The sequence below is a fragment of the Euprymna scolopes genome, chromosome 15 (genome assembly GCF_053919585.1).
Source record: "Euprymna scolopes isolate OS-2025 chromosome 15, ASM5391958v1, whole genome shotgun sequence".
NCBI classification, from domain to species: Eukaryota; Metazoa; Mollusca; class Cephalopoda; order Sepiida; family Sepiolidae; genus Euprymna; species Euprymna scolopes.
Window position 1 is genome coordinate 24344690 of NC_136496.1, and position 15362 is coordinate 24360051.

The 15362-nt window shown below is 27.9% G+C and overlaps 1 protein-coding gene across 2 annotated transcripts in view; it reads right to left on the minus strand.

Annotated features, from left to right (window-relative positions):
• LOC145293748 (solute carrier organic anion transporter family member 2A1-like) overlaps positions 1 to 15362 on the minus strand; it is a 76523-nt gene that overhangs the window by 49635 nt on the left and 11526 nt on the right. Inside the window, exon 2 of one of the 2 annotated variants that reach the window (XM_080140227.1) lies at positions 5435 to 5567. The exons of the other annotated variant lie outside the window; for it this stretch is intronic. The gene's annotated coding sequence lies outside the window, so the exon portion shown is untranslated. The remainder of the gene's footprint in view (positions 1 to 5434; positions 5568 to 15362) is intronic. 2 annotated transcript variants of the gene reach the window in all.

The window sequence follows — 15362 nt, forward strand, 5'->3', positions numbered from 1 at the left end:
TTCCCCAGAACTGCTAGACTTTGGAATTCCATTCCAGGTCACTGCTTCCCCAACTGTACTGACATGCATAAGTTCAAGTGCAACGTGAACCAACATCTCATTTCGGTCCAACAGATTCAACTAGAGTTCATTTTTGTTCAGCTAACTAACCATTACTACAATCATGGAATTTTAAACGAAAGGAAATCAGGAAAATCAACAACTGCTGTGGAACCCCGGGATACGGTAACATTGGGATTGCGGTTACCCCTGGATACGTTTTAATGAGGTGACGATATGGAATACGATGTTTTCCGCCCCTTGGTTACGGCATTTGCCCCGCCTTACGGTGTTATTCATAATGTTATTGGATTATATACTTATGTATTATATACTGTAGTGTATTTTGTAACTAGTTTTTAATATGAACTGTATAAAATGTAGCTTAAGCCCCGCTATAGGGCCATTTAACCAAACCCAGAACAGATTAATGCCGTATCCCGCGATTCTACTGTAGGAAATAAGAAAAGAAATTCCATATTTCTTTCAACGTTCCAAAGTGCACACACAAAAGGAAATTCATAGGTACGTGCAAAATGAATAACCGATGCTCAAAATGTATAAGCATTTTGACTCCTCCTTTTACTTAAAAATTCTCAAAAAATCAGGAAATTCACCAATTCATTGAAGAAAAAAATGAAGTAGGAAATTAACCGATTTTAATGTACAGTATTTATCGATAATTATCACGGAATATAATGAACCATGTATTTCTATTTGAGTCTTCGTGGAAATGTATTATTCTGTTTAAACAAAATAAATCTTTACTAAATTACTGGTTCTCAGTATTTATTTATTTATTTTTGCTTTCATATGAATATAAAGTATCGAAAATTGGAACAATAAATAAAAAATAGGAAGTCCGTATTAACGAATACGATAAAACTCGAAGAAAAATTAATTACGCGAACTATCGATATTATCATTGTATTAAGTGTTTAATATTTCCACAGAAAAAAAATATATATAATTACAGAAAATATTTCTACTTTTTGTTTTTAGATTCCATGTTTCGGGCGATTTTTATATGTAAGATTCTAATATTTTCTTTGCGTGAATGTACGTGAAACTTTTAGCGAAACATACTTTTTTAAAAATATTCTTGAATTTTTTTTTAAATTTATAAGCGGGGACACAGAAAAATAAATTTAAAAAATGGTAAACATTAAGCAAACGTTAAGGATAGGAGTGTACGGGGGAACGAGTGGGTAAAAACAAGAAAACCAGCAGTCCTACCTCCATCCAACAACCTGGCGTGATTTTTAGACAGTTATTTTTCTAATTTTACTGACATTTTGGACTTCCGTAGAATCTACATTTAGATGAATTAGTTTGCTTTGGTTTGTGTGAAGATAGAATCTCTCGCTTTGGGTGCCAATTAAGCTTATTTGTACAAACAATATTTTTTTTTAATTTAAAGCTATATCTTAGGAATTAACTTAACTAATTACCTTTGATATAAACTCAGAAAACTAATATTTATTTTCCAATGATTTTTACAATTAATTAATTTAACTTCAACATTTAACTGAATATGCCAGCTTCCGAATATCGCCGTGGAACATTTTCATTATAACTTTTTGTCCGTGTACAAATATGTTTTTCTCTTTTGAAAATTAACTTTAGGCTTTAATCTTTCAAATACAATAAAAAAAATAGTCGGAAACCTACCAAAAATATGATAAACCGACTTTCAAAACTATGTTCCCCCCTATTTTTTCGGCCATTATTACTTGTACCTAGAAATTGACATTCGTAATTTTCCAAAACACACGCACACAGAAAGATTGAAAAGTATAAAAATATTATAGACATTTATTTATTTAATATAAAACTCCAGTATTTTGTAGTCAGAAATCTATAATATAAAGCTGAATGTGTGTGTGTGCGTGTGTGTGTGTGTGTGGTCACTAACAGGCTCCTATATGGTTGACTATTTTAAAAAACTGATTATAATGATAGAAGATGCATCGAGACACAGGAATGGGTATGTTTGACCTGGAAGAACAGTGGTTCATTAAAATTGTGAGGTCTGAGTTCGTGCCTGGTCCACAAAGTATGGAAATAAAAAAAAAATTAAATTAAAAAAAACGTTTACAAGTGTTTTTGATATAGATGTACATAAGAATACTTTGATAAATATGTTTTAATTTAAACAGAGATGATATAATAAAATTGTAGGGTCTGCGTTCGCGACTGGCCTCCATAGAATGGAAATAGGCACAAACTTTAATAAAGACTGCGTAAGTATACTTTGATAATTATGTTTCAGTTTGAAGATATATGATATAATAAAATCATGGGGTGTTCGTTCGCGCCTGACCTCCATAGAATGGAAATATGCCACAATGTTTAACAAGGTTTTTTAATATAGATCCACAGAATATTGTGATAATGTTTCAGTGTGAACAGGTATGGTATAATAAATTATGGGGTTTATCTATTTTATTCTTACTTTCATCATATTTTGCTTTGGTTTTGATACCCCCAAATTCAACCCAAAGTTACAACCCTTCCTTTTCATAACCTATCATACTTTCATAAATCAGAGTCCATTTTCTATAGGCTGTTTTTGAACCCAGTCAAGGACGGGTACTTTTGCTAGTAAAATGTATTTGAATAACAAAATGTGGTACATTTTCCATTACTATTAGCAACTAAAATCACATTTTTTTTCTAATAATAATAAAAACCAAAATTTCACCAATATTTCTTGCATATGTCGATTAGATATTTATTTTGTTTTATCTTTAATTCTAACAGATTTACTTAATTCCATGCGTACGTCTCCATTTTATCGGAAATTCTGAAAAAAACGGAGGACAATATGTATCTTTTAATAAAACACTGGGATTTTGTCTTGTTAAACAAAAAAAGAATCAGTTCAAGTAAAACTGCTTTGTTTTGATCCAAAACATAATATCTTATAGAATAAGCTTGCAAAGTTTGAATAGTTCAGTAATAGGACACCAATTCATAATTTTGAGTTCTCCACTACAGAAATTCAATTAAAATTTAAATAAAAAATATAGAATTCTAAGAGTTCGCTCACTTTGCAAAGATCCAAGTCAGAATGAGTGCTTACCTCCCTTAGATTTAGACCCGAAGTAAAAGAAAATACATATATTGAGTTAAAAGTTTAATAATATGAAAGATAAATATCGAACCGGAAACGTCCAATGATTCTTTTTCTTATACACACTCACACACACACACACACACACACACACACACACACACACACACACACACACACACACACACACACATACGCACACACACACATATATTTTTTTATTTTACATATAATGTCATATCTTTTTTAAACACTTCCTATATCTATATATCTGTAAAGTGAAAATGTGTGTGTGTGTATGTGTGTGTGTGTATGTGTGTGTGCGAGTGTGTACATTTCCCTACCAAATAACTCTATCACAAATAACTCTATCAATTTTCGGTCTGGAGACTCGGGATTTGACATAAGAAGTATTGAGATTTGGGAAAATCTTTATAATTGGCTTTCAGCCATAAATGTATCTGTTTAATTTGGCTGTTAAGGTGTCAAATTCAACAATTTCACCTTTAAAAGCTCAACCAAACTCCTCCGCCAATTTTGGTCTAAATACTTGAAATTTTACATGTAGGTTTTTGGACAGTGATCAAACTTGCCAACTTGATTTGAGCCCAAAACAATAAATGTTAAGGGGTCAAAAGTATATATATATATATATATATATATATATATATATATATATATATATATATATGTGTATATATATATATATACATATATATATATATGTATATATATATACGAGCAAACAGTTAATAAAACATGTTAAACCACTTTGAAATGAGTTAAAAACATATTTAATCTGAAAAGGAAACACTAGATAAATGGATAAGTTCTATCTCCTATTTTGTTTTATCGAGCTTTTACATCTGGCTGATATAACTTTATAAATATTAATTCTGTAATATTTATAATATACTTTAATTTTACCATCTTGAATCATTTTGGTAAATTTAATTGTAATTTTTATTTTATATATATATACTGATGATTCCCGAAAGATGAAACACTAGTGCCTATAGGTATTTAATAATGATTATAGTAAATAATAATGCCACCCCTATAAGAAAATCGCTTCTTATCGTTGAGCACTTTCAGTTGAATTAAAAGTCGGAAAACTTAGCTCATACGCGAAGATCGTCATATAATAATCATTAGATGACTCTGACTGACGTTAAAAGCATTTAATAAGAATAAATGTCTAATTTCAACTGTATCTCTCACGGTTAACGGTAGCCAAATGGTTCGGGTCCTTGCTAATGGAGCCAGATATGACTTCTGTTGCAGGGGTTCGAATCTCTCGACTGGCGTTAATCGTGACACCCTTCACTGATGATTCCCAAAAAGGATGAAACACTAATGTCTGTAGATATTTAAGAATTATTATAGCAAATTATCAATATATCTATCTATCTATCTTGGTCTCTCTCTCTCTCTCTCTCTCTCTCTCTCTCTATATATATATATATATATATATATATATATATATATATATATATATATAGGGGAAGTTTGAAATATGAACTGAAACGGAAGAGTTTGTGGATAATAATGTAAACAGACAACTTCTTATGCAACTTAATCTCTGAAGACAATCGGCTGATCATAATGCTCGATTTGGCATTATTTTTCAAATTAAGCCGTTTCTTCGACTGGTTGTGGTCGGATATATTTCAGAAATATCAGTCGGCTTTAAATATGTGTTTGTTTCATTTATTTTTCACCTAATGTGTGTACGTACTTATTTTCTTATTTTCTTATTTAATTATTTAATAAAAATTAACTATTCTGTGTATGTACGTATATATATATATATATATATATATATATATATATATATATATATATATATATATATATATATATACTTTTTTTTGTATTTTACTTCAGTAAGTTTTAAGAGATCAAGGGGCTCCTTCCTGGAGCTAACATTGATACTGTTATGATTTAAATTTATATCTGAGGGCTCTTTTAAGAATAGATACTGTTCCCTTTATGGCTGCTATCTGTATTTCATTACAGCTTGGTCTTCCAGGGATTGCTTCTAAGTATTTATGAAGATTCTTTTTTATTAAGCCAGTTGTTCCAATCACAACCGGTATAATATTTATTTCTTTCAGAGATCATGTCGTTTTTAGATCATTTTTTAGGTCCTGATATTTTATCTTTTCCCGTTCAGCTCTGTTAAGGCCGCAATCATTTGGGACTGTGACATGTGTGTGTGTGTGTGTGTTTGCGTGCGTATATAAATAGATAGCTATGTAGATAAATAGATAGATAAAAAGATAGATAGATATTTATAATAAAAGTGTGTAGTACAACCTGATTAAATTTAAATATTCGAGGTCTGATCGATAGATCGATACATATCAGCGTTAATCCGAATCGGTTTTTCCGGTTTTTCCTTCGTCAGCAGAAAATGTATTTTGAAATTTCACATTCCCATTTCGGACACCTGAAAGTAAAAGCAAAATAAATACAAAAATTAATTTTCCTTTCTCTTCACACAATGTTCTATTGTTTTTATTCATAAAGTCTGAAGAAATGCTGGTTTTTGAAAATTTTCAAACGATATAATGTTTGAAATTGTCGACCAGGCATGGAAACAATTGCAACGTAAAATGAAATACACTTTTTATTGCTATCAACACCTTTTTTGAAGTCTTGATTGTTCTTACACAGTATATATATATATATATATATATATATATATATATATATACATACATATATATATATATATATATATATATATATATATACAAGGCTAATAGGGAAATTCAGAAGATAACACTCATGAATTAAAGCGAGGTCATTAAGAGTGCGAAAAAACAGTCAAATCTATTATTTTTATATATATAGCCAAGTATTACATACTCGCTACACTAAACATTCTAATATTTCAGAGCAAATTCGTTTATTAAAAAAACAACTGTTTCTCAACAGGCGAGAGAAATAAAGTTTATATCTGCTATTAAGAGTACCTTGTTCTTAAATGAAAGATTTAAGTACAAGATGCTCTGAATAGCAGATATAAACTTTATTTCTCTCGTCTCATTTGGACAAGATGTTTTTTTAATAAACCAATTCGCTCCTGTGTAACGAGTATATTATACTTGTCTATATAAATAAAAATTATAAATATATATATATATATTTGTGTGTGTGTGTGTTTTATTATTTATTACCGTATTTTTCTGTTAAGATGCTTTATTGTTTCGGCTACGTTTTTGGGCCGTCATGTAGCTTCCTCAGACTTTTACAAAAATGTTCGTTCATGGTGGAATGAACGGGTGAATGGTGTCAGGGAGGGGTGCGAGAGAAAAGCGGAAAAGAGGAAGGGAACAAGGGGAAGCGGTGGAGGTGCTTGGTATGTCGGTAATGTTTTAGTTTTGGAGTGTAAGGACATTAGGGGGTTGTGGGGGGTCTGGGAAGTTCATCTCTGATGTGGCTGAGGGCACAGGGATACATGGAGGGGGAGGGAGATATGTGGGTGTAGGAGGAGCGGGGTTACTTTAAATTTCTTGTCCTAAGGTTTAGGTTGTTGGCGTCTCGTTGCTGGGATGATTTCTTGATATGTATGTCTTGACCTGTTGGGTGTTCGCTTAGGTTTGGAGGCGGGAGGCTATGATTCGGTTTATCTATTTGATTTTTATTTGTTGTAAAGTGCTTGGAGAGGGTTAGAGAGGTAATAAAAAATAAAACGCATGTTTGCTCTACAACAGTATTGAACACTTTCTTCAGGTTTTTATTAATTAACATTTCTACTACACACACACACACTCACACACACACACACACACACACACACACATATATATATATATATATATATATATATATATATATATATATATATATATATATATATATATATATATATAAAGCGTTCACAGGGAACATGAATTGGAACCGATACACTGAGAGGATTGCCAAAGCTGTTGCAAGGACGGTATTACGCCTGAAAGTACCCTGTACCTCTCCATTCGCCTATGTATGGAGTATTGTTGTAATATTTCGACTGGCGCCTCTGCTAGTAGCCTCTTACTCCTGGAGAGGGTTCAAAAGAGAAACGTCAACCTGTAGGTAATGAACTGTCATCTAAGCTTTAGTCTCGTACTATCGACGAAATGTGTCATCCCTCTGCCTGTTATAGTATTTTAATAGTGAATAGTCTTACGAACTAAAAGCACTTGAACCCCCTCGACGTAAATACTCTGGACAAACCCGACAAGCAGTTAAGTCACACCCTTACACAGTAGAGATCCCTAGATGTAAGAAGACTTCTACTCCAATATATTCCCCCCCTCCAGAACTGCTAGATTTTGGAACTTCCCCAACTGGACTGACAAGCAGAAGTTCAAGTGTAAAGTGAACAGACATCTTGCTGCTTATTTCCCTTCATAATATTCTTGCAAATTATGTCGCTGGTTGTAGCCCCGAACTGCAAAATAGTACTGTGCCTTGTTTGGGGTGAAAGGAAATTATATATATATATATATATATATATATATATATATATATATATATATATATATATATATGATTAGTTTATTTGGGAGAAGAAATCCAGCAGAGTGCTCAATGAAAAGGAAAATCCGAAATGTATATTGGCTGACGAGAGCTTGATAGGGATACCTTAAACGGTCCTTATTATCGGGCTTGAAACCGACGGTACCAATGATTTGTCTCATCTGAAAACTTTCTGTACACAGATATATATATATATATATATATATATATATATATATATATATATATATATATATATATATATATATATAGTTGTATGTATGTAACAGTACAAAAAACAACGATTAGATTTGGGAATTTTAAATATCACGACCCCAGGTTTATTAGCGATATTTTGGTGAATGAGAACTCTAGCTAAGATGAGCGTAGACAATCAAATAGATGGTGACGAAGATCACCATCGACCTCTCCCCATTTTTTTTTTATTTAGCCTTGCGCTTAATTTTATATTGTTAAATTTGATTGGCAAAATAAAATATATAAATCAAAGAACATAACCAAAACTAGAATCAAAATCCTGTAATAAATATTGATATTATTCGAATAAGGATTCTAGACACCAGTTTTTATATCAGTATATCTTTATTTTGATATTCCTAAGTGACATAATGATTAATGATAGGAGTATGTACTATTAAAAATTAGGTTACTAACATAAATACTGCTTGAAACAATACCTGCATACGTTCAATCGTTGGTAATATAATGATTCGAATTGGAAAAGCAGGTGTCGTATTATATATTCTCAGTCCCTCCTTGTGACTTGCATTTTGAAAGAACCAGAATAGATGAAAAGAATACGTGCCAAATTTAAAGGAGTGTCAATGGTCAATAAAATATTATTTCACACTGTAAACAGAGTACCGTAAAGACTATCTCGAGAAACTATATATATTTGAACATATTTTTTAGAAATGATAAGGGACTTTTCCGATATGAAAACATAGTCGTGGCAATCTAAAAAGAAAGTTGATTATATATATATATATATATATATATATATATATATATATATATATATATATATATATATATATATATATATATATATATATATATACTATCAGACCGCCCGGCATCACCCTGTTGTAAAATACTCTTAAATATAATAAAAACTAAGAATTCAAATCAAATATCATAACAAATACAATTCAAGTCCAACATAAACAAGTTCTTGATTAGTCGTTTCACTTAAGTTAACAAATTTACCGAATTTCCATTACTATATTGTCCAATTGACTACTGTACACTCTTAAACCCTTATGTTCGAGTGGACTATGGGCCTTGATAAGTTGTGATCCCTTTGTAAAAAAACAATGATATTTAGTTTAATGTAGATTTCGTATTTGTTATTATATTATATTGGGCTAAATGATAATGATACAAAAAGTACAACAAAAAAAAAAAAAGAAACAAAAAAGAGAAATGGTTCGTCCACTACCAATGAGAATCGAAACCATTAGCTCTCGGTTTACTTCTTCCTTTGACGCTAACGACCGCGTTATAAAGATATGCTTGCTTCACAGCTAAAAATTAAAACATGTTCCAATAGCTATTAGGTTACGCATAATGCGGTCGTTCGACAGCCACCTGGCAAATTCCATTTTTTTTTATTTTCACATTTTTGCACCGATTTTCCGAGACTAAAACCCAAATAGAAAGTTTCGTATTAAGTTTAATGTCTGCAGACGAAAAATTGACAGAGGAGTTTGGTAGACAATTTTTAAACAAATATGTGTACGGGCGCATAAATATATGTAGAAAGATGTTTGCTAGGTACCTCTAACGGCGCCAGTTTTAACCCCCTATATATAACAGGATGTAATTATAATTTAATTTTATATTATCATCATAATTTTTTTTTTTTTTTACTATTTAAAAGACAAAGTTTCAAATGAACTGCTAATATGCTAAACAAAAATTTACAGCATACAAACTTAATGAAAATGGGAGACACAAAACGTTTTTACATTATCGGCGCTTTAAAAAAAAAACGGTTCTCTGTCGTGAGGTTTTTTAAAGCCCTGGACAAACCCATGATTTAAAAATCTACCAAACATTAAATAATAGCCATATCTTCCAGAAATTTTCAATATTTATTCATTAATAAATAAAATTACAGGATAAATGTAGGTTTCGTTAAATATATTAGAGGAAATATATTTTAGGCTTTCTAACTCCTCTATACTTCATGGTCGGAAAACTAATTAAAATAAATGTAGATCGATAAAATATCAAAATCTTTTAAAGCTGAAACCATCAAATAATTATATATATATATATATATATATATATATATATATATATATATATATATATATATAGGATTGCTATGTAGTTTGCTTGAAGCATTGTGTGGGGTAGGTGTGTAAAAGAGATTTAGAAGGCTGTCACAATGCGAGGAATGAATTATAGTCGCTGTTGGTAAGAGGAGACGAGAACAAGTGGCGATTTACAAATCATTAAGTACATACATATATATATATATATATATATATATATATATATATTTATTTATTTATTTATTCAGTTGTATGGTAAAATGTCTTACTTGCAAGCCTATGCGGCGTATTCCATTATTATTAATTTCGGAAAAATTTTCCTTTTTCAAATGGTGTGCGTAACAGGTCGATTCAAAGTATAGCATCATTAGCACTATGCTTTGAATCGACCTGTTACGCACACCATTTGAAAAGGGAAAATTGTTCCGAAATTAATAATAATAGAATACGTCGCATAGGTTTACAAGTAAGACATTTTACCATACAACCGAATTAACATATATATATATATATATATATATATATATATATATATATATATATATATATATATATATGTACTTATTGATTTGTAAATCGCCACTTGTTCTCGTCTCCTTTTACCAACAGCGACTATAATTCATTCCTCGCATTGTGACAGCCTTCTTAATCTCTTTTACACACACACACACACACACACACACACACACACACACACACACACACATATATATATATATATATAATATTGCCATTCATTTCACTTACCTTAAAGTTGTAAATAAAATTGGACATAAAATCAATATTATTATGTTAAAAAATAACACTTTTTCTTGATAATTTTTCTCGATATTATAATAATTTGCATTTAAAAAAAAATACAATTCGAAAAATAAATATTTTAAAAACGTTTTAAACGATACTAAATTCAAATATTACGCGATATGAAGTTTTAACTGATTTTTTTAATAGCAGTTTTCCAATAATAAAAAAAATATTCATATAAAAGAATATAGGATATTGAGATAATAAAAATTGTAAATCCAAAATCGACCTAAAAAAATTCGTTTTGATTTGATTACTTCAATTGATAGAGGGATGCCCTTATGTTTTTCGCCTTTTTTCAAAAACTTACGGAGGCTTGTACGAAACATTATCTTTAAATACATGTGTAAACAGAAAAGTTAAAATTAATGTTATTTCATTGACTCTAGTCTGTGTAGTTTTTTTGATAAAAATCTATTTGTTTTACAAAAGATTAGTTTTATATTATTTTTTATCCATAGTAAACGAAAATGTTACTTACACTAACAATTGTAACGCGAATGCCTATCCATAGACATGTACATAAACACACGAAATAATGATGTCACTATTAATGTGTGTAATGCTGACGTTTTACACATCCTCGTGGAGATGCTTAGTGTTTACTATAAGCTTTTTACGCAAATATTACGTAAGTATAAATAATATAGAATATCTGCAGGAATTTAATTACACGTAATAGTTAACTAAAGATCATTATTATCCTATAAGAAAACCGAAAAACGTAATAGGGAATTAATTTAAAATGAATGTTTAAAAGACTATGTAAATAAGCTAGATCTTTTGCAGATGGATGCAATTCTACAACCGATATATAACAAAGGTGTATTTACTTTTTAAATAAATAGAAAAATGGGATTTTAATATGAATATGCACACACAAAAAATGTATAGGATTATAGATATACATCTATACTCCTACAAATTGTGATATTTTTGTGAGTATTGATATTCATATTTAAAACCCCTTTCTTCTAATTATTAGTATTTATTTGCTCCCCCACGAAAGCAAAATGTGACACAAGGTCATTTTTAACGTGGTGTTAAACAGATTAGTTAAATAGACACCTCCTCGCCATGTTAAAAACGGATTTCCAAATAACGTTATTATTTCAGCAAGGTCTTTTCCCTGCAAGAGTACCATTTTTTTTATTTAAATAAACATCACAATTTCTCTCATTCTTTTTTGTTTGTTTGTTTGTTTGTTTGTTTGTTTAAATAATTCTGGTTAATCACCCCCCCCTTTTTTTGATAAAATAGTAACGAGGCCAAAGATTACGAGTTCCGCAAGTCAAGACAGACAAGTGAACTAGAATGCTTGACTTTAATCATAACCAGAAATTGACAGTTTAAATACTTCTAAATCCCTTCAAATGACGAAGTAAACATGTTTTCCCCATTATTATCATAGACAAAAAAAAGCCTGACGTTGACTGGTTAACAGAATTTGACAGTTTAAATACTTACAAAATTTCCTAAATAAAATTTTTTAGGTGAAAGTACATCATGGTAAAAAAATACGCTCTGCTTCCCATGTTAAGAATGGCTTTCTTAATAACGATATCAGTGCGGTTACATAGATGCATAAGATTCATCTTTTATCAAATTATTTACTCAATAACCAAATTTAATGGAATATTTTTATTCTTAGTGATGGACTGTGTTTTTGTTTGTTTTTTTACCTATTTCGTAGTGATGTAATTTAAGAATAATTAAATAAAAATAAAAAGCTTTTTCTTATTTGGAATTATTTAATCAAGTAAAAATTCCATATTTTAATTGATTACTAACGTAAAAAAAACTTTGCTTTTACAACTAACTTTGGGGGGGGGGTAAGGAGCGTCGTGTAAAAGAAACAACATTCCCTAGTCACCTTTATGTTCCTATTTACTTACCTCCTCGCGAGGGTAGAGTTAGACACAAGGCCGGTTTTTAATGTGTGGGAAATCCAGCTATCAAAACAAGGGCATTCTGGTGAGGAACAAAAATAAAAATTGCCTCTGTTTAGAAGGATTTCTACTCCACTAATCGATGTCAGAAAAGGTGAAGTGTTGTATTAGAAACAGATACTACACTGTGATCTTGCCCAATGCCAAAAAAATATAAACTATGATATCGGTCCAAAGTTCTTTTTCAAAAATAAACAATATAAACAGAACTTTAACAAAAAAATCACTTTATTTATTTAAACAATATATATAGAACTTTGTTTTAAGTTATACAATATAAATATATATTTTTAAATTATTTTAGATAAACAAAATAAACGGTTTTTTAATTAAAAATTTTAAACAATACAATAGGATTATTCTCCTTATGACCCATTATTAATCTCACGTTTATTGAAAATTTAATCACGTGTTTTTAAACGAGTTAAATTTGCATTTAATTATGTGTTTTTTATAAACGATTTAACTTAACATTTCATCATGTGTTTTTAAACGATTTAAATTAAAATTTCATCATGTGTTTTTTATAAACGATTTAAATTAAAATTTAATCACGTGTTTTTTAAACGATTAAAATTAAAATGTAATCATGTGTTTTTTCATAAACAGTTTAACTTACAATTTTATCACGTGTTTTTTAAACTATTGAAATTAAATTTTAAGCATGTGGATTTTTTTATAAACGATTTACATTAAAATGTAACCATGTGTTTTTTATAAACGATTTGAATTAATATTTCATCGAGTTTTTTTTATAAACGAGTTAAATTAAAATGTAATCATGTGTTTTTTTTATAAACGATTTAAATTAACATTTAATAAAGGGTTTTTTATAAACGAGTTAAATTAAAATGTAATCAGGTGTTTTTTTATAAACGATTTAAATTAAAATTTAATCATGTGTTTTTTATAAACGATTTAAATTTTAATTAAATCATGTTTTTTATAAACGAGTTAAATTAAAATTTAATCATGTGTTTTTTATAAACGATTTAAATTAAAATTAAATAATGTGTTTTTTATAAATAATTTAAATTAAAATTTAATCATTTGTTTTTTATAAACGATTTAAATTAAAATTTAATCATGTGTTTTTTTATAAACGATTAAAATTAACATTTAATCATTTGTTTTTTTATAATGATTTAAATTAAAATTGTAGCATGTGTTTTATAAATGATTTAAATTAAAATTTAATCATGTGTTTTTTATAAACGATTAAACTTATAACTGGATTAAAGTAAAATTTAATCATGTGTTTTTTTATAAACGATTTAAATCAAAATTTACTTGTGTGTTTTTTATAAACACTTTAAATTAAAATTTACTCATGTGTTTTTTATAAACGATTTAAATTAAAATTTAATCATTTGTTTTTTATAAATGATTTAATTAAAAATTTAATTATGTGTTTTTTATAAATGATTTAAATTAAAATGTTATCATTTGTTTTTTTATAAATTGTTTAAATTTACATTAAATCATTTGTTTTTTTATAAACGATTTAACTTAAAATTTAATCATGTGTTTTTTTATAAACGATTTAACTTAAAATTTAAATTAAAATGTAATAATTTGTTTTTTATAAACGATTCAACTTAAAATTTAATCATGTGTTTTTTATAAACGATTTAAATAAAAATTTACTCATTTGTTTTTTATAAATGATTTAAATTAAAATTTTATCATGTGTTTTTTTAAAAAGGATTTAAATTAAAATTTAATCATATGTTTTTTCATAAACGATTTAAATTAAAATTTAATCATGTGTTTTTTATAAACGATTAAACTTAAAATTTAATCATGTGTTTTTTATAACCGGGTAAAATTAAAATTTAATCATGTGTTTTTTTATAAACGATTTAAATCAAAATTTACTCGTGTGTTTTTTTATAAACAATTTAACTGAAAATTTATTCATGTTTTTTCTTATAAATGAGTTAAATTAAAATTTAATCATGTGTTTTTTGTTGAACGATATAACTTAAAATTAAATAATGTTTTTTATAAACAATTTAAATTAAAATTTAATCATGTGTTTTTTATAACCGATTTAACTTAAAATTTAATCATTTGGTTTTTTATAAACGATTTAAATTAAAATTAAATCATGTGTTTTTTATAAACGATTTTACTTAAAATTTAATCATATGTTTTTTATAAACGAGTGAAATTAAAATTTAATCATGTGTTTTTTACAAACGATTTAACTTAAAATTTCATCATGTGTTTTTTTATAAACGAGTTATATTAAAATTTAATCATGAGTTGTTTTAAAAACGATTTAAATTAAAATGTAAGCATGTGTTTTTTATAAATGATTTAAATTAAAATTTAATCATTTGTTTTTATAAACGAGTTAAATTAAAATTTAATCATGTGTTTTTTTATAAATGATTTAAATTAAAATTTACTCATTTGTTTTTATAAACGAGTTTAATCAAAATCTAATCATGTGTTTTTTATAAGGGATTTTAATTTAAATTTAATGATGTGTTTTTTTATAAACGAGTTAAATTAAAATTTAATCAATGTGTTTTTTTATAAACGATTTAACTTAAAATTTAATCATGTGTTTTTATATAAACCATTCAACTTAAAATTTAATCATTTGTTTTTTTTATAAACCAGTTAAATTAAAATTTAATCATGTGTTTTTTTATAAACGATTTAACTTAAAAT